The 19,485-nt window shown below is 45.7% G+C and overlaps 3 long non-coding RNA genes across 3 annotated transcripts in view; all 3 read right to left on the bottom strand.

Moving 5' to 3' along the window:
- The window catches only part of LOC125774550 (uncharacterized), a 29,516-nt gene that overhangs the window by 9,995 nt on the left and 36 nt on the right, over nt 1-19,485 (bottom strand). The gene's annotated exons all lie outside the window — the stretch shown is intronic.
- Nucleotides 752-19,479, bottom strand: LOC125774552 (uncharacterized). The gene is made up of 3 exons (XR_007421039.1): nt 18,836-19,479; nt 18,388-18,681; nt 752-987 (listed from the first exon to the last, which is right to left on the bottom strand). It is a non-coding gene; the product is annotated as an uncharacterized LOC125774552 (long non-coding RNA).
- On the bottom strand, nt 4,693-17,936 carry LOC125774551 (uncharacterized). The gene is made up of 3 exons (XR_007421038.1): nt 17,660-17,936; nt 8,566-9,527; nt 4,693-5,421 (listed from the first exon to the last, which is right to left on the bottom strand). It is a non-coding gene; the product is annotated as an uncharacterized LOC125774551 (long non-coding RNA).

The raw sequence follows: 19,485 nt of genomic DNA on the forward strand, positions 1-19,485 counted from the left end.
AAGACACATTAGCCAAGACACATTAGCCAAGACACCTTAGCCAAGACACATTAGCCAAGACACCTTAGCCAAGACACATTAGCCAAGACACCTTAGCCAAGACACATTAGCCAAGACACATTACCCAAGACACATTAGCCAAGACACCTTAGCCAAGACACCTTAGCCAAGGCACCTTAGCCAAGACACCTTAGCCTAGACACATTAGCCAAGACACATTAGCCACGACACCTTAGCCAAGACACATTAGCCAAGACACCTTAGCCAAGACACATTAGCCAAGACACATTAGCCAAGACACCTTAGCCAAGACACATTAGCCAAGACACATTAGCCAAGACACCTTAGCCAAGACACATTAGCCAAGACACATTAGCCAAGACACCTTAACTAAGACACCTTAGCCAAGACACATTGGCCAAGACACATTAGCCAAGACACATTAGCCAAGACACCTTAGCCATGACACATTAGCCAAGACACATTAGCCAAGACACATTAGCCAAGACACCTTAGCCAAGACACATTAGCCAAGACACCTTAGCCAAGACACATTATTCAAGACACCTTAGCCAAGACACATTAGCGAAGACACCTTAGCCAAGACACATTAGCCAAGACACATTACCCAAGACACATTAGCCAAGACACCTTAGCCAAGACACCTTAGCCAAGACACCTTAGCCAAGACACATTAGCCAAGACACATTAGCCAAGACACATTAGCCACGACACCTTAGCCAAGACACATTAGCGAAGACACATTAGCCAAGACACATTAGCCAAGACACCTTAGCCAAGACACATTAGCCACGACAGCTTAGCCAAGACACATTAGCGAAGACACCTTAGCCAAGACACATTAGCCAAGACACATTAGCCAAGACACCTTAACCAAGACACATTAGCCAAGACACATTAGCCAAGACACCTTAGCCAAGTCACATTAGCCAAGACACATTAGCCAAGACACCTTAGCCAAGACACCTTAGCCAAGACACCTTAGCCAAGACACCTTAGCCAAGACACATTAGCCAAGACACATTAGCCACGACACCTTAGCCAAGACACATTATCGAAGACACCTTAGCCAAGACACATTAGCCAAGACACATTAGCCAAGACACCTTAGCCAAGACACATTAGCCAAGACACCTTAGCCAAGACACATTAGCCAAGACACATTAGCAAAGACACATTAGCCAAGACACATTAGCCAAGACACATTAGCCAAGACACATTAGCCAAGACACATTAGCCAATACACATTAGCCAAGACACCTTAGCTAAGACACATTAGCCAAGACACATTGGCCAAGACACATTAGCCAAGACACCTTAGCCAAGACACATTAGCCAAGACACATTAGCCAAGACACAATAGCCAAGACACCTTAGCCAAGACACCTTAGCCAAGACACATTAGCCAAGACACCTTAGCCAAGACACATTATTCAAGACACCTTAGCCAAGACACATTAGCGAAGACACCTTAGCCAAGACACATTAGCCAAGACACATTACCCAAGACACATTAGCCAAGACACCTTAGCCAAGACACCTTAGCCAAGACACCTTAGCCAAGACACATTAGCCAAGACACATTAGCCAAGACACATTAGCCACGACACCTTAGCCAAGACACATTAGCGAAGACACATTAGCCAAGACACATTAGCCAAGACACCTTAGCCAAGACACATTAGCCACGACACCTTAGCCAAGACACATTAGCGAAGACACCTTAGCCAAGACACATTAGCCAAGACACATTAGCCAAGACACCTTAACCAAGACACATTAGCCAAGACACATTAGCCAAGACACCTTAGCCAAGACACATTAGCCAAGACACATTAGCCAAGACACCTTGGCTTAGACACCTTAGCCAAGACACATTGGCCAAGACACATTAGCCAAGACACATTAGCCAAGACACCTTAGCCATGACACATTAGTCAAGACACCTTAGCCAAGACACCTTAGCCAAGACACATTAGCCAAGACACATTAGCCAAGACACATTAGCCAAGACACCTTAGCCAAGACACATTAGCCAAGACACCTTAGCCAAGACACATTAGCCAAGACACATTAGCCAAGACACCTTAGCCAAGACACCTTAGCCAAGACACCTTAGCCAAGACACATTAGCCAAGACACCTTAGCCAAGACACATTAGCCAAGACACATTACCCAAGACACATTAGCCAAGACACCTTAGCCAAGACACCTTAGCCAAGACACCTTAGCCAAGACACCTTAGCCTAGACACATTAGCCAAGACACATTAGCCACGACACCTTAGCCAAGACACATTAGCCAAGACACCTTAGCCAAGACACATTAGCCAAGACACATTAGCCAAGACACCTTAGCCAAGACACATTAGCCAAGACACATTAGCCAAGACACCTTAGCCAAGACACATTAGCCAAGACACATTAGCCAAGACACCTTAACTAAGACACCTTAGCCAAGACACATTGGCCAAGACACATTAGCCAAGACACATTAGCCAAGACACCTTAGCCATGACACATTAGCCAAGACACATTAGCCAAGACACATTAGCCAAGACACATTAGCCAAGACACATTAGCCAAGACATCTTAGCCAAGACACATTAGCCAAGACACATTAGCCAAGACACATTAGCCAAGACACCTTAGCCAAGACACCTTAGCCAAGACACATTAGCCAAGACACATTAGCCACGACACCTTAGCCAAGACACATTAGCGAAGACACCTTAGCCAAGACACATTAGCCAAGACACATTAGCCAAGACACCTTAGCCAAGACACATTAGCCAAGACACATTAGCCAAGACACCTTAGCCAAGACACATTAGCCAAGACACATTAGCCAAGACACCTTAGCTAAGACACCTTAGCCAAGTCACATTGGCCAAGACACATTAGCCAAGACACATTAGCCAAGACACCTTAGCCATGACACCTTAGCCAAGACACATTAGCCAAGACACATTAGCCAAGACACATTAGCCAAGACACATTAGCCAAGACATCTTAGCCAAGACACATTAGCCAAGACACATTAGCCAAGACACATTAGCCAAGACACCTTAGCCAAGACACATTAGCCAAGACACATTAGCCAAGACACACTAGCCAAGACACCTTAGCCAAGACACCTTAGCCAAGACACATTTGCCAAGACACCTTAGCCAAGACACATTAGCCAAGACACCTTAGCCAAGACACATTAGCGAAGACACCTTAGCCAAGACACATTAGCCAAGACACATTACCCAAGACACATTAGCCAAGACACCTTAGCCAAGACACCTTAGCCAAGACACCTTAGCCAAGACATCTTAGCCAAGACACATTAGCCAAGACACCTTAGCCAAGACACATTAGCGAAAACACCTTAGCCAAGACACATTAGCCAAGACACATTAGCCAAGACACCTTAGTCAAGACACCTTAGCCAAGACACCTTAGCCAAGACACATTAGCCAAGACACATTAGCCAAGACACCTTAGCCAAGACACATTAGCCAAGACACATTAGCCAAGACACATTAGCCAAGACACCTTAGCCGTGACGCATTAGCCAAGACACATTAGCCAAGACACATTAGCCAAGACACCTTAGCCAAGACACCTTAGCCAAGACACATTAGCCAAGACACCTTAGCCAAGACACATTAGCCAAGACACCTTAGTCAAGACACCTTAGCCAAGACACCTTAGCCAAGACACATTAGCCAAGACACCTTAGCCAAGACACATTAGCCAAGACACATTAGCCAAGACACATTAGCCAAGACACATTAGCCAAGACACCTTAGCCAAGACACATTAGCCAAGACACCTTAGCCAAGACACATTAGCCAAGACACATTAGCCAAGACACATTAGCCAAGACACATTAGCCAAGACACATTCTCCGACACATTAGCCAAGACACATTAGCCAAGACACCTTAGCCAAGACACCTTAGCCAAGACACCTTAGCCAAGACACATTAGCCAAGACACATTATCGAAGACACCTTAGCCAAGACACCTTAGCCAAGACACCTTAGCCAAGACACATTAGCCAAGACACCTTAGCCAAGACACCTTAGCCAAGACACCTTAGCCAAGACACATTAGCCAAGACACATTAGCCAAGACACCTTAGCCAAGACACATTAGCCAAGACACCTTAGCCAAGACACATTAGCCAAGACACCTTAGCCAAGACACATTAGCCATGACACATTAGCCAAGACACATTAGCCAAGACACATTAGCCAAGACACATTAGCCAAGACACATTAACCAAGACACATTAGCCAAGACACATTCTCCGACACATTAGCCAAGACACATTAGCCAAGACACCTTAGCCAAGACACCTTAGCCAAGACACCTTAGCCAAGACACATTAGCCAAGACACATTAGCCAAGACACCTTAGCCAAGACACCTTAGCCAAGACACCTTAGCCAAGACACATTAGCCAAGACACCTTAGCCAAGACACCTTAGCCAAGACACCTTAGCCAAGACACATTAGCCAAGACACATTAGCCAAGACACCTTAGCCAAGACACCTTAGCCAAGACACCTTAGCCAAGACATATTAGCCAAGACACATTAGCCGAGACACATTAGCCAAGACACCTTAGCTAAGACACCTTAGCCAAGACACATTAGCCAAGACACCTTAGTCAAGACACATTAGCCAAGACACATTAGCCAAGACACCTTAGCCAAGACACATTAGACAAGACACCTTAGCCAAGACACATTAGCCAAGACACATAAGCCAAGACACCTTAGCCAAGACACATTAGCCAAGACACATTAGCCAAGACTCATTAGCCAAGACACATTAGCCAAGACACCTTAGCCAAGACACATTAGCCAAGACACATTAGCCAAGACACCTTAGTCAAGACACATTAGCCAAGACACATTAGCCAAGACACCTTAGCCAAGACACATTAGACAAGACACCTTAGCCAAGACACATTAGCCAAGACACATAAGCCAAGACACCTTAGCCAAGACACATTAGCCAAGACACATTAGCCAAGACTCATTAGCCAAGACACATTAGCCAAGACACCTTAGCCAAGACACATTAGCCAAGACACATTAGCCAAGACACATTAGCCAAGACACCTTAGCCAAGACACATTAGCCAAGACACATTAGCCAAGACACCGTAGCCAAGACACATTAGCCAAGACACATTAGCCAAGACACATTAGCCAAGACACCTTAGCCAAGACACCTTAGCCAAGACACCTTAGCCAAGACACATTAGCCAAGACACCTTAGCCAAGACACATTAGCCAAGACACATTAGCCAAGACACCTTAGCCAAGACACCTTAGCCAAGACACCTTAGCCAAGACACATTAGCCAAGACACCTTAGCCAAGACACATTAGCCAAGACACCTTAGCCAAGACACCTTAGCCAAGACACCTTAGCCAAGACATCTTAGCCAAGACACATTAGCCAAGACACCTTAGCCAAGACACATTAGCGAAAACACCTTAGCCAAGACACATTAGCCAAGACACATTAGCCGAGACACATTAGCCAAGACACCTTAGCTAAGACACCTTAGCCAAGACACATTAGCCAAGACACCTTAGTCAAGACACATTAGCCAAGACACATTAGCCAAGACACCTTAGCCAAGACACATTAGACAAGACACCTTAGCCAAGACACATTAGCCAAGACACATAAGCCAAGACACCTTAGCCAAGACACATTAGCCAAGACACATTAGCCAAGACTCATTAGCCAAGACACATTAGCCAAGACACCTTAGCCAAGACACATTAGCCAAGACACATTAGCCAAGACACATTAGCCAAGACACCTTAGCCAAGACACATTAGCCAAGACACATTAGCCAAGACACCGTAGCCAAGACACATTAGCCAAGACACATTAGCCAAGACACATTAGCCAAGACACCTTAGCCAAGACACCTTAGCCAAGACACCTTAGCCAAGACACATTAGCCAAGACACCTTAGCCAAGACACATTAGCCAAGACACATTAGCCAAGACACCTTAGCTAAGACACATTAGCCAAGACACTTTAGCCAAGACACATTAGCCAAGACACCTTAGCCAAGACACATTAGCCAAGACACCTTAGCCAAGACGCATTAGCCAAGGCACATTAGCCAAGACACATTAGCCAAGACAGATTAGCCAAGACACATTAGCCAAGACACCTTAGCCAAGACACATTAGCCAAGACACCTTAGCCAAGACACATTAACCAAGACACATTAGCCAAGACACATTGGCCGACACATTAGCCAAGACACATTAGCCAAGACACATTAGCCAAGACACCTTAGCCAAGACACCTTAGCCAAGACACCTTAGCCAAGACACTTAAGCCAAGACACATTAGCCAAGACACATAAGCCAAGACACCTTAGCCAAGACACATTAGCCAAGACACATTAGCCAAGACACATTAGCCAAGACACATTAGAAATGACACCTTAGCCAAGACACATTAGCCAAGACACATTAGCCAAGACACCTTAACTAAGACACCTTAGCCAAGACACATTGGCCAAGACACATTAGCCAAGACACATTAGCCAAGACACCTTAGCCATGACACATTAGCCAAGACACATTAGCCAAGACACATTAGCCAAGACACATTAGCCAAGACACATTAGCCAAGACATCTTAGCCAAGACACATTAGCCAAGACACATTAGCCAAGACACATTAGCCAAGACACCTTAGCCAAGACACCTTAGCCAAGACACATTAGCCAAGACACATTAGCCACGACACCTTAGCCAAGACACATTAGCGAAGACACCTTAGCCAAGACACCTTAGCCAAGACACATTAGCCAAGACACATTAGCCACGACACCTTAGCCAAGACACATTAGCGAAGACACCTTAGCCAAGACACATTAGCCAAGACACATTAGCCAAGACACCTTAGCCAAGACACATTAGCCAAGACACATTAGCCAAGACACCGTAGCCAAGACACATTAGCCAAGACACATTAGCCAAGACACATTAGCCAAGACACCTTAGCCAAGACACCTTAGCCAAGACACCTTAGCCAAGACACATTAGCCAAGACACATTAGCCAAGACACCTTAGCCAAGACACATTAGACAAGACACCTTAGCCAAGACACATTAGCCAAGACACATAAGCCAAGACACCTTAGCCAAGACACATTAGCCAAGACACATTAGCCAAGACTCATTAGCCAAGACACATTAGCCAAGACACCTTAGCCAAGACACATTAGCCAAGACACATTAGCCAAGACACATTAGCCAAGACACCTTAGCCAAGACACATTAGCCAAGACACATTAGCCAAGACACCGTAGCCAAGACACATTAGCCAAGACACATTAGCCAAGACACATTAGCCAAGACACCTTAGCCAAGACACCTTAGCCAAGACACCTTAGCCAAGACACATTAGCCAAGACACATTAGCCAAGACACATTAGCCAAGACACATTAACCAAGACACATTAGCCAAGACACATTCTCCGACACATTAGCCAAGACACATTAGCCAAGACACCTTAGCCAAGACACCTTAGCCAAGACACCTTAGCCAAGACACATTAGCCAAGACACATTAGCCAAGACACCTTAGCCAAGACACCTTAGCCAAGACACCTTAGCCAAGACACATTAGCCAAGACACCTTAGCCAAGACACCTTAGCCAAGACACCTTAGCCAAGACACATTAGCCAAGACACATTAGCCAAGACACCTTAGCCAAGACACCTTAGCCAAGACACCTTAGCCAAGACATATTAGCCAAGACACATTAGCCGAGACACATTAGCCAAGACACCTTAGCTAAGACACCTTAGCCAAGACACATTAGCCAAGACACCTTAGTCAAGACACATTAGCCAAGACACATTAGCCAAGACACCTTAGCCAAGACACATTAGACAAGACACCTTAGCCAAGACACATTAGCCAAGACACATAAGCCAAGACACCTTAGCCAAGACACATTAGCCAAGACACATTAGCCAAGACTCATTAGCCAAGACACATTAGCCAAGACACCTTAGCCAAGACACATTAGCCAAGACACATTAGCCAAGACACATTAGCCAAGACACCTTAGCCAAGACACATTAGCCAAGACACATTAGCCAAGACACCGTAGCCAAGACACATTAGCCAAGACACATTAGCCAAGACACATTAGCCAAGACACCTTAGCCAAGACACCTTAGCCAAGACACCTTAGCCAAGACACATTAGCCAAGACACATTAGCCAAGACACATTAGCCAAGACACATTAACCAAGACACATTAGCCAAGACACCTTAGCCAAGACACCTTAGCCAAGACACATTAGCCAAGACACATTAGCCAAGACACCTTAGCCAAGACACATTAGCCAAGACACATTATCGAAGACACCTTAGCCAAGACACCTTAGCCAAGACACATTAACCAAGACACATTAGCCAAGACACATTGGCCGACACATTAGCCAAGACACATTAGCCAAGACACATTAGCCAAGACACCTTAGCCAAGACACCTTAGCCAAGACACCTTAGCCAAGACACCTTAGCCAAGACATATTAGCCAAGACACATTAGCCGAGACACATTAGCCAAGACACCTTAGCTAAGACACCTTAGCCAAGACACATTAGCCAAGACACCTTAGTCAAGACACATTAGCCAAGACACATTAGCCAAGACACATTAGCCAAGACACCTTAGCCAAGACACATTAGCCAAGACACATTAGCCAAGACACATTAGCCAAGACACATTAGCCAAGACACCTTAGCCAAGACACATTAGCCAAGACACCTTAGCCAAGACACATTAGCCAAGACACATTAGCCAAGACACATTAGCCAAGACACATTAGCCAAGACACATTAGCCAAGACACATTCTCCGACACATTAGCCAAGACACATTAGCCAAGACACCTTAGCCAAGACACCTTAGCCAAGACACCTTAGCCAAGACACATTAGCCAAGACACATTATCGAAGACACCTTAGCCAAGACACCTTAGCCAAGACACCTTAGCCAAGACACATTAGCCAAGACACCTTAGCCAAGACACCTTAGCCAAGACACCTTAGCCAAGACACATTAGCCAAGACACATTAGCCAAGACACCTTAGCCAAGACACATTAGCCAAGACACCTTAGCCAAGACACATTAGCCAAGACACCTTAGCCAAGACACATTAGCCATGACACATTAGCCAAGACACATTAGCCAAGACACATTAGCCAAGACACATTAGCCAAGACACATTAACCAAGACACATTAGCCAAGACACATTCTCCGACACATTAGCCAAGACACATTAGCCAAGACACCTTAGCCAAGACACCTTAGCCAAGACACCTTAGCCAAGACACATTAGCCAAGACACATTAGCCAAGACACCTTAGCCAAGACACCTTAGCCAAGACACCTTAGCCAAGACACATTAGCCAAGACACCTTAGCCAAGACACCTTAGCTAAGACACCTTAGCCAAGACACATTAGCCAAGACACATTAGCCAAGACACCTTAGCCAAGACACCTTAGCCAAGACACCTTAGCCAAGACATATTAGCCAAGACACATTAGCCGAGACACATTAGCCAAGACACCTTAGCTAAGACACCTTAGCCAAGACACATTAGCCAAGACACCTTAGTCAAGACACATTAGCCAAGACACATTAGCCAAGACACCTTAGCCAAGACACATTAGACAAGACACCTTAGCCAAGACACATTAGCCAAGACACATAAGCCAAGACACCTTAGCCAAGACACATTAGCCAAGACACATTAGCCAAGACTCATTAGCCAAGACACATTAGCCAAGACACCTTAGCCAAGACACATTAGCCAAGACACATTAGCCAAGACACATTAGCCAAGACACCTTAGCCAAGACACATTAGCCAAGACACATTAGCCAAGACACCGTAGCCAAGACACATTAGCCAAGACACATTAGCCAAGACACATTAGCCAAGACACATTAGCCAAGACACATTAGCCAAGACACATTAGCCAAGACATCTTAGCCAAGACACATTAGCCAAGACACATTAGCCAAGACACATTAGCCAAGACACCTTAGCCAAGACACATTAGCCAAGACACCTTAGCCAAGACACATTAGCCAAGACACCTTAGCCAAGACACATTAACCAAGACACATTAGCCAAGACACATTGGCCGACACATTAGCCAAGACACATTAGCCAAGACACATTAGCCAAGACACCTTAGCCAAGACACCTTAGCCAAGACACCTTAGCCAAGACACTTAAGCCAAGACACATTAGCCAAGACACATAAGCCAAGACACCTTAGCCAAGACACATTAGCCAAGACACATTAGCCAAGACACATTAGCCAAGACACATTAGCCAAGACACCTTAGCCAAGACACATTAGCCAAGACACATTAGCCAAGACACCTTAACTAAGACACCTTAGCCAAGACACATTAGCCAAGACACATTAGCCACGACACCTTAGCCAAGACACCTTAGCCATGACACCTTAGCCAAGACACATTAGCCAAGACACATTAGCCAAGACACATTAGCCAAGACACATTAGCCAAGACATCTTAGCCAAGACACATTAGCCAAGACACATTAGCCAAGACACATTAGCCAAGACACCTTAGCCAAGACACATTAGCCAAGACACATTAGCCAAGACACACTAGCCAAGACACCTTAGCCAAGACACCTTAGCCAAGACACATTAGCCAAGACACCTTAGCCAAGACACATTAGCCAAGACACCTTAGCCAAGACACATTAGCGAAGACACCTTAGCCAAGACACATTAGCCAAGACACATTACCCAAGACACATTAGCCAAGACACCTTAGCCAAGACACCTTAGCCAAGACACCTTAGCCAAGACATCTTAGCCAAGACACATTAGCCAAGACACCTTAGCCAAGACACATTAGCGAAAACACCTTAGCCAAGACACATTAGCCAAGACACATTAGCCAAGACACCTTAGTCAAGACACCTTAGCCAAGACACCTTAGCCAAGACACATTAGCCAAGACACATTAGCCAAGACACCTTAGCCAAGACACATTAGCCAAGACACATTAGCCAAGACACATTAGCCAAGACACCTTAGCCGTGACGCATTAGCCAAGACACATTAGCCAAGACACATTAGCCAAGACACCTTAGCCAAGACACCTTAGCCAAGACACATTAGCCAAGACACCTTAGCCAAGACACATTAGCCAAGACACCTTAGTCAAGACACCTTAGCCAAGACACCTTAGCCAAGACACATTAGCCAAGACACCTTAGCCAAGACACATTAGCCAAGACACATTAGCCAAGACACATTAGCCAAGACACATTAGCCAAGACACCTTAGCCAAGACACATTAGCCAAGACACCTTAGCCAAGACACATTAGCCAAGACACATTAGCCAAGACACATTAGCCAAGACACATTAGCCAAGACACATTAGCCAAGACACATTCTCCGACACATTAGCCAAGACACATTAGCCAAGACACCTTAGCCAAGACACCTTAGCCAAGACACCTTAGCCAAGACACATTAGCCAAGACACATTATCGAAGACACCTTAGCCAAGACACCTTAGCCAAGACACCTTAGCCAAGACACATTAGCCAAGACACCTTAGCCAAGACACCTTAGCCAAGACACCTTAGCCAAGACACATTAGCCAAGACACATTAGCCAAGACACCTTAGCCAAGACACATTAGCCAAGACACCTTAGCCAAGACACATTAGCCAAGACACCTTAGCCAAGACACATTAGCCATGACGCATTAGCCAAGACACATTAGCCAAGACACATTAGCCAAGACACATTAGCCAAGACACATTAACCAAGACACATTAGCCAAGACACATTCTCCGACACATTAGCCAAGACACATTAGCCAAGACACCTTAGCCAAGACACCTTAGCCAAGACACCTTAGCCAAGACACATTAGCCAAGACACATTAGCCAAGACACCTTAGCCAAGACACCTTAGCCAAGACACCTTAGCCAAGACACATTAGCCAAGACACATTAGCCAAGACACCTTAGCCAAGACACCTTAGCCAAGACACATTAGCCAAGACACATTAGCCAAGACACCTTAGCCAAGACACCTTAGCCAAGACACCTTAGCCAAGACATATTAGCCAAGACACATTAGCCGAGACACATTAGCCAAGACACCTTAGCTAAGACACCTTAGCCAAGACACATTAGCCAAGACACCTTAGTCAAGACACATTAGCCAAGACACATTAGCCAAGACACCTTAGCCAAGACACATTAGACAAGACACCTTAGCCAAGACACATTAGCCAAGACACATAAGCCAAGACACCTTAGCCAAGACACATTAGCCAAGACACATTAGCCAAGACACCTTAGCCAAGACACATTAGCCAAGACACCTTAGCCAAGACACATTAGCCAAGACACCTTAGCCAAGACACCTTAGCCAAGACACATTAGCCAAGACACCTTAGCCAAGACACATTAGCCAAGACACATTAGCCAAGACACCGTAGCCAAGACACATTAGCCAAGACACATTAGCCAAGACACATTAGCCAAGACACCTTAGCCAAGACACCTTAGCCAAGACACCTTAGCCAAGACACATTAGCCAAGACACCTTAGCCAAGACACATTAGCCAAGACACATTAGCCAAGACACCTTAGCCAAGACACATTAGCCAAGACACTTTAGCCAAGACACATTAGCCAAGACACCTTAGCCAAGACACATTAGCCAAGACACCTTAGCCAAGACGCATTAGCCAAGGCACATTAGCCAAGACACATTAGCCAAGACAGATTAGCCAAGACACATTAGCCAAGACACCTTAGCCAAGACACATTAGCCAAGACACCTTAGCCAAGACACATTAACCAAGACACATTAGCCAAGACACATTGGCCGACACATTAGCCAAGACACATTAGCCAAGACACATTAGCCAAGACACCTTAGCCAAGACACCTTAGCCAAGACACCTTAGCCAAGACACTTAAGCCAAGACACATTAGCCAAGACACCTTAGCCAAGACACATTAGCCAAGACACCTTAGCCAAGACACCTTAGCCAAGACACATTAACCAAGACACATTAGCCGAGACACCTTAGCCAAGACACATTAGCCAAGACACATTAACCAAGACACATTAGCCAAGCCACATTGGCCGACACATTAGCCAAGACACATTAGCCAAGACACATTAGCCAAGACACCTTAGCCAAGACACCTTAGCCAAGACACATTAGCCAAGACACATTAGCCAAGACACCTTAGCCAAGACACCTTAGCCAAGACACATTAGCCAAGACACATTAGCCGAGACACCTTAGCCAAGACACCTTAGCCAAGACACCTTAGCCAAGACACATTAGCCGAGACACATTAGCCGAGACACCTTAGCCAAGACACATTAGCCGAGACACATTAGCTGAGACACCTTAGCCAAGACACTTAAGCCAAGACACATTAGCCAAGACACATTAGCCAAGACACATTAACCGAGACACATTAGCCAAGACACCTTAGCTAAGACACCTCAGCCAAGACACATTAGCCAAGACACCTTAGCCAAGACACATTAGCCAAGACACATTAGCCAAGACACATTAGCCAAGACACCTTAGCCAAGACACATTAGCCAAGACACCTTAGCCAAGACACATTAGCCAAGACACATGAGCCAAGACACCTTAGCCAAGACACATTAGCCAAGACACATTAGCCAAGACACATTAGCCAAGACTCATTAGCCAAGACACCTTAGCCAAGACACATTAGCCAAGACACCTTAGCCAAGACACCTTAGCCAAGACACATTAGCCAAGACACCTTAGCCAAGACACATTAGCCAAGACACATTAGCCAAGACACCTTAGCCAAGACACATTAGCCAAGACACATTAGCCAAGACACCTTAGCCAAGACACATTAGCGAAGATACCTTAGCCAAGACACATTAGCCAAGACACATTAGCCAAGACACCGTAGCCAAGACACATTAGCCAAGACACATTAGCCAAGACACATTAGCCAAGACACCTTAGCCAAGACACCTTAGCCAAGACACCTTAGCCAAGACACATTAGCCAAGACACCTTAGCCAAGACACATTAGCCAAGACACATTAGCCAAGACACCTTAGCCAAGACACATTAGCCAAGACACTTTAGCCAAGACACATTAGCCAAGACACCTTAGCCAAGACACATTAGCCAAGACACCTTAGCCAAGACACATTAGCCAAGACACATTAGCCAAGACACCGTAGCCAAGACACATTAGCCAAGACACATTAGCCAAGACACATTAGCCAAGACACCTTAGCCAAGACACCTTAGCCAAGACACCTTAGCCAAGACACATTAGCCAAGACACCTTAGCCAAGACACATTAGCCAAGACACATTAGCCAAGACACCTTAGCCAAGACACATTAGCCAAGACACTTTAGCCAAGACACATTAGCCAAGACACCTTAGCCAAGACACATTAGCCAAGACACCTTAGCCAAGACGCATTAGCCAAGGCACATTAGCCAAGACACATTAGCCAAGACAGATTAGCCAAGACACATTAGCCAAGACACCTTAGCCAAGACACATTAGCCAAGACACCTTAGCCAAGACACATTAACCAAGACACATTAGCCAAGACACATTGGCCGACACATTAGCCAAGACACATTAGCCAAGACACATTAGCCAAGACACCTTAGCCAAGACACCTTAGCCAAGACACCTTAGCCAAGACACTTAAGCCAAGACACATTAGCCAAGACACCTTAGCCAAGACACATTAGCCAAGACACCTTAGCCAAGACACCTTAGCCAAGACACATTAACCAAGACACATTAGCCGAGACACCTTAGCCAAGACACATTAGCCAAGACACATTAACCAAGACACATTAGCCAAGCCACATTGGCCGACACATTAGCCAAGACACATTAGCCAAGACACATTAGCCAAGACACCTTAGCCAAGACACCTTAGCCAAGACACATTAGCCAAGACACATTAGCCAAGACACCTTAGCCAAGACACCTTAGCCAAGACACATTAGCCAAGACACATTAGCCGAGACACCTTAGCCAAGACACCTTAGCCAAGACACCTTAGCCAAGACACATTAGCCGAGACACATTAGCCGAGACACCTTAGCCAAGACACATTAGCCGAGACACATTAGCTGAGACACCTTAGCCAAGACACTTAAGCCAAGACACATTAGCCAAGACACATTAGCCAAGACACATTAACCGAGACACATTAGCCAAGACACCTTAGCTAAGACACCTCAGCCAAGACACATTAGCCAAGACACCTTAGCCAAGACACATTAGCCAAGACACATTAGCCAAGACACATTAGCCAAGACACCTTAGCCAAGACACATTAGCCAAGACACCTTAGCCAAGACACATTAGCCAAGACACATGAGCCAAGACACCTTAGCCAAGACACATTAGCCAAGACACATTAGCCAAGACACATTAGCCAAGACTCATTAGCCAAGACACCTTAGCCAAGACACATTAGCCAAGACACCTTAGCCAAGACACCTTAGCCAAGACACATTAGCCAAGACACCTTAGCCAAGACACATTAGCCAAGACACATTAGCCAAGACACCTTAGCCAAGACACATTAGCCAAGACACATTAGCCAAGACACCTTAGCCAAGACACATTAGCGAAGATACCTTAGCCAAGACACATTAGCCAAGACACATTAGCCAAGACACCTTAGCCAAGACACATTAGCCAAGACACATTAGCCAAGACACCTTAGCCAGGACACCTTAGCCAAGACACATTAGCCAAGACACATAAGCCAAGACACCTTAGCCAAGACACATTAGCCAAGACACTTTAGCCAAGACACATTAGCCAAGACACCTTAGCCAAAACACATTAGCCAAGACACCTTAGCCAAGACGCATTAGCCAAGGCACATTCGCTAAGACACATTAGCCAAGACAGATAAGCCAAGACACATTAGCCAAGACACCTTAGCCAAGACACCTTAGCCAAGACACCTTAGCCAAGACACCTTAGCCAAGACACATTAACCAAGACACATTAGCCAAGACACATTGGCCGACACATTAGCCAAGACACACTAGCCAAGACACATTAGCCAAGACACCTTAGCCAAGACACCTTAGCCAAGACACCTTAGCCAAGACACCTTAGCCAAGACACCTTAGCCAAGACACCTTAGCCAAGACTCCTTAGGCAAGACATCTTAGCCAAGACACATTAGCCAAGACACTTTAGCCGAGACACATTAGCGAAGATACCTTAGCCAAGACACATTAGCGAAGACACATTAGCCAAGACACATTAGCCAAGACACATTAGCCAAGACACATTAACCGAGACACATTAGCCAAGACACCTTAGCTAAGACACCTTAGCCAAGACACATTAGCCAAGACACCTTAGCCAAGACACATTAGCCAAGACACATTAGCCAAGACACATTAGCCGAGACACATTAGCCAAGACACCTTAGCCAAGACACATTAACCGAGACACATTAGCCAAGACACCTTAGCTAAGACACCTTAGCCAAGACACATTAGCCAAGACACCTTAGCCAAGACACATTAGCCAAGACACATTAGCCAAGACACATTAGCCAAGACACCTTAGCCAAGACACATTAGCCAAGACACATTAGCCAAGACACATTAGCCAAGACACATTAGCCAAGACACCTTAGCCAAGACACATTAGCCAAGACACCTTAGCCAAGACACATTAGCCAAGACACATTAGCCAAGACACAATAGCCAAGACACCTTAGCCAAGACACCTTAGCCAAGACACATTAGCCAAGACACCTTAGCCAAGACACATTATTCAAGACACCTTAGCCAAGACACATTAGCGAAGACACCTTAGCCAAGACACATTAGCCAAGACACATTACCCAAGACACATTAGCCAAGACACCTTAGCCAAGACACCTTAGCCAAGACACCTTAGCCAAGACACATTAGCCAAGACACATTAGCCAAGACACATTAGCCACGACACCTTAGCCAAGACACATTAGCGAAGACACATTAGCCAAGACACATTAGCCAAGACACCTTAGCCAAGACACATTAGCCACGACACCTTAGCCAAGACACATTAGCGAAGACACCTTAGCCAAGACACATTAGCCAAGACACATTAGCCAAGACACCTTAACCAAGACACATTAGCCAAGACACATTAGCCAAGACACCTTAGCCAAGACACATTAGCCAAGACACATTAGCCAAGACACCTTGGCTTAGACACCTTAGCCAAGACACATTGGCCAAGACACATTAGCCAAGACACATTAGCCAAGACACCTTAGCCATGACACATTAGTCAAGACACCTTAGCCAAGACACCTTAGCCAAGACACATTAGCCAAGACACATTAGCCAAGACACATTAGCCAAGACACCTTAGCCAAGACACATTAGCCAAGACACCTTAGCCAAGACACATTAGCCAAGACACATTAGCCAAGACACCTTAGCCAAGACACCTTAGCCAAGACACCTTAGCCAAGACACATTAGCCAAGACACCTTAGCCAAGACACATTAGCCAAGACACATTAGCCGAGACACATTAGCCAAGACACCTTAGCCAAGACACCTTAGCCAAGACACCTTAGCCAAGACACCTTAGCCTAGACACATTAGCCAAGACACATTAGCCACGACACCTTAGCCAAGACACATTAGCCAAGACACCTTAGCCAAGACACATTAGCCAAGACACATTAGCCAAGACACCTTAGCCAAGACACATTAGCCAAGACACATTAGCCAAGACACCTTAGCCAAGACACATTAGCCAAGACACATTAGCCAAGACACCTTAACTAAGACACCTTAGCCAAGACACATTGGCCAAGACACATTAGCCAAGACACATTAGCCAAGACACCTTAGCCATGACACATTAGCCAAGACACATTAGCCAAGACACATTAGCCAAGACACATTAGCCAAGACACATTAGCCAAGACATCTTAGCCAAGACACATTAGCCAAGACACATTAGCCAAGACACATTAGCCAAGACACCTTAGCCAAGACACCTTAGCCAAGACACATTAGCCAAGACACATTAGCCACGACACCTTAGCCAAGACACATTAGCGAAGACACCTTAGCCAAGACACATTAGCCAAGACACATTAGCCAAGACACCTTAGCCAAGACACATTAGCCAAGACACATTAGCCAAGACACCTTAGCCAAGACACATTAGCCAAGACACATTAGCCAAGACACCTTAGCTAAGACACCTTAGCCAAGACACATTGGCCAAGACACATTAGCCAAGACACATTAGCCAAGACACCTTAGCCATGACACCTTAGCCAAGACACATTAGCCAAGACACATTAGCCAAGACACATTAGCCAAGACACATTAGCCAAGACATCTTAGCCAAGACACATTAGCCAAGACACATTAGCCAAGACACATTAGCCAAGACACCTTAGCCAAGACACATTAGCCAAGACACATTAGCCAAGACACACTAGCCAAGACACCTTAGCCAAGACACCTTAGCCAAGACACATTAGCCAAGACACCTTAGCCAAGACACATTAGCCAAGACACCTTAGCCAAGACACATTAGCGAAGACACCTTAGCCAAGACACATTAGCCAAGACACATTAGCCAAGACACATTAGCCAAGACACCTTAGCCAAGACACCTTAGCCAAGACACCTTAGCCAAGACACCTTAGCCAAGACACATTAGCCAAGACACCTTAGCCAAGACACATTAGCGAAAACACCTTAGCCAAGACACATTAGCCAAGACACATTAGCCAAGACACCTTAGTCAAGACACCTTAGCCAAGACACCTTAGCCAAGACACATTAGCCAAGACACATTAGCCAAGACACCTTAGCCAAGACACATTAGCCAAGACACATTAGCCAAGACACATTAGCCAAGACACCTTAGCCGTGACACATTAGCCAAGACACATTAGCCAAGACACATTAGCCAAGACACCTTAGCCAAGACACCTTAGCCAAGACACATTAGCCAAGACACCTTAGCCAAGACACATTAGCCAAGACACCTTAGTCAAGACACCTTAGCCAAGACACCTTAGCCAAGACACATTAGCCAAGACACATTAGCCAAGACACCTTAGCCAAGACACATTAGCCAAGACACATTAGCCAAGACACATTAGCCAAGACACCTTAGCCAAGACACATTAGCCAAGACACCTTAGCCAAGACACATTAGCCAAGACACATTAGCCAAGACACATTAGCCAAGACACATTAGCCAAGACACATTAGCCAAGACACATTCTCCGACACATTAGCCAAGACACATTAGCCAAGACACCTTAGCCAAGACACCTTAGCCA

This window comes from Anopheles funestus, unplaced genomic scaffold (genome assembly GCF_943734845.2).
Source record: "Anopheles funestus unplaced genomic scaffold, idAnoFuneDA-416_04 scaffold_27_ctg1, whole genome shotgun sequence".
NCBI classification, from domain to species: domain Eukaryota; kingdom Metazoa; phylum Arthropoda; class Insecta; order Diptera; family Culicidae; genus Anopheles; species Anopheles funestus.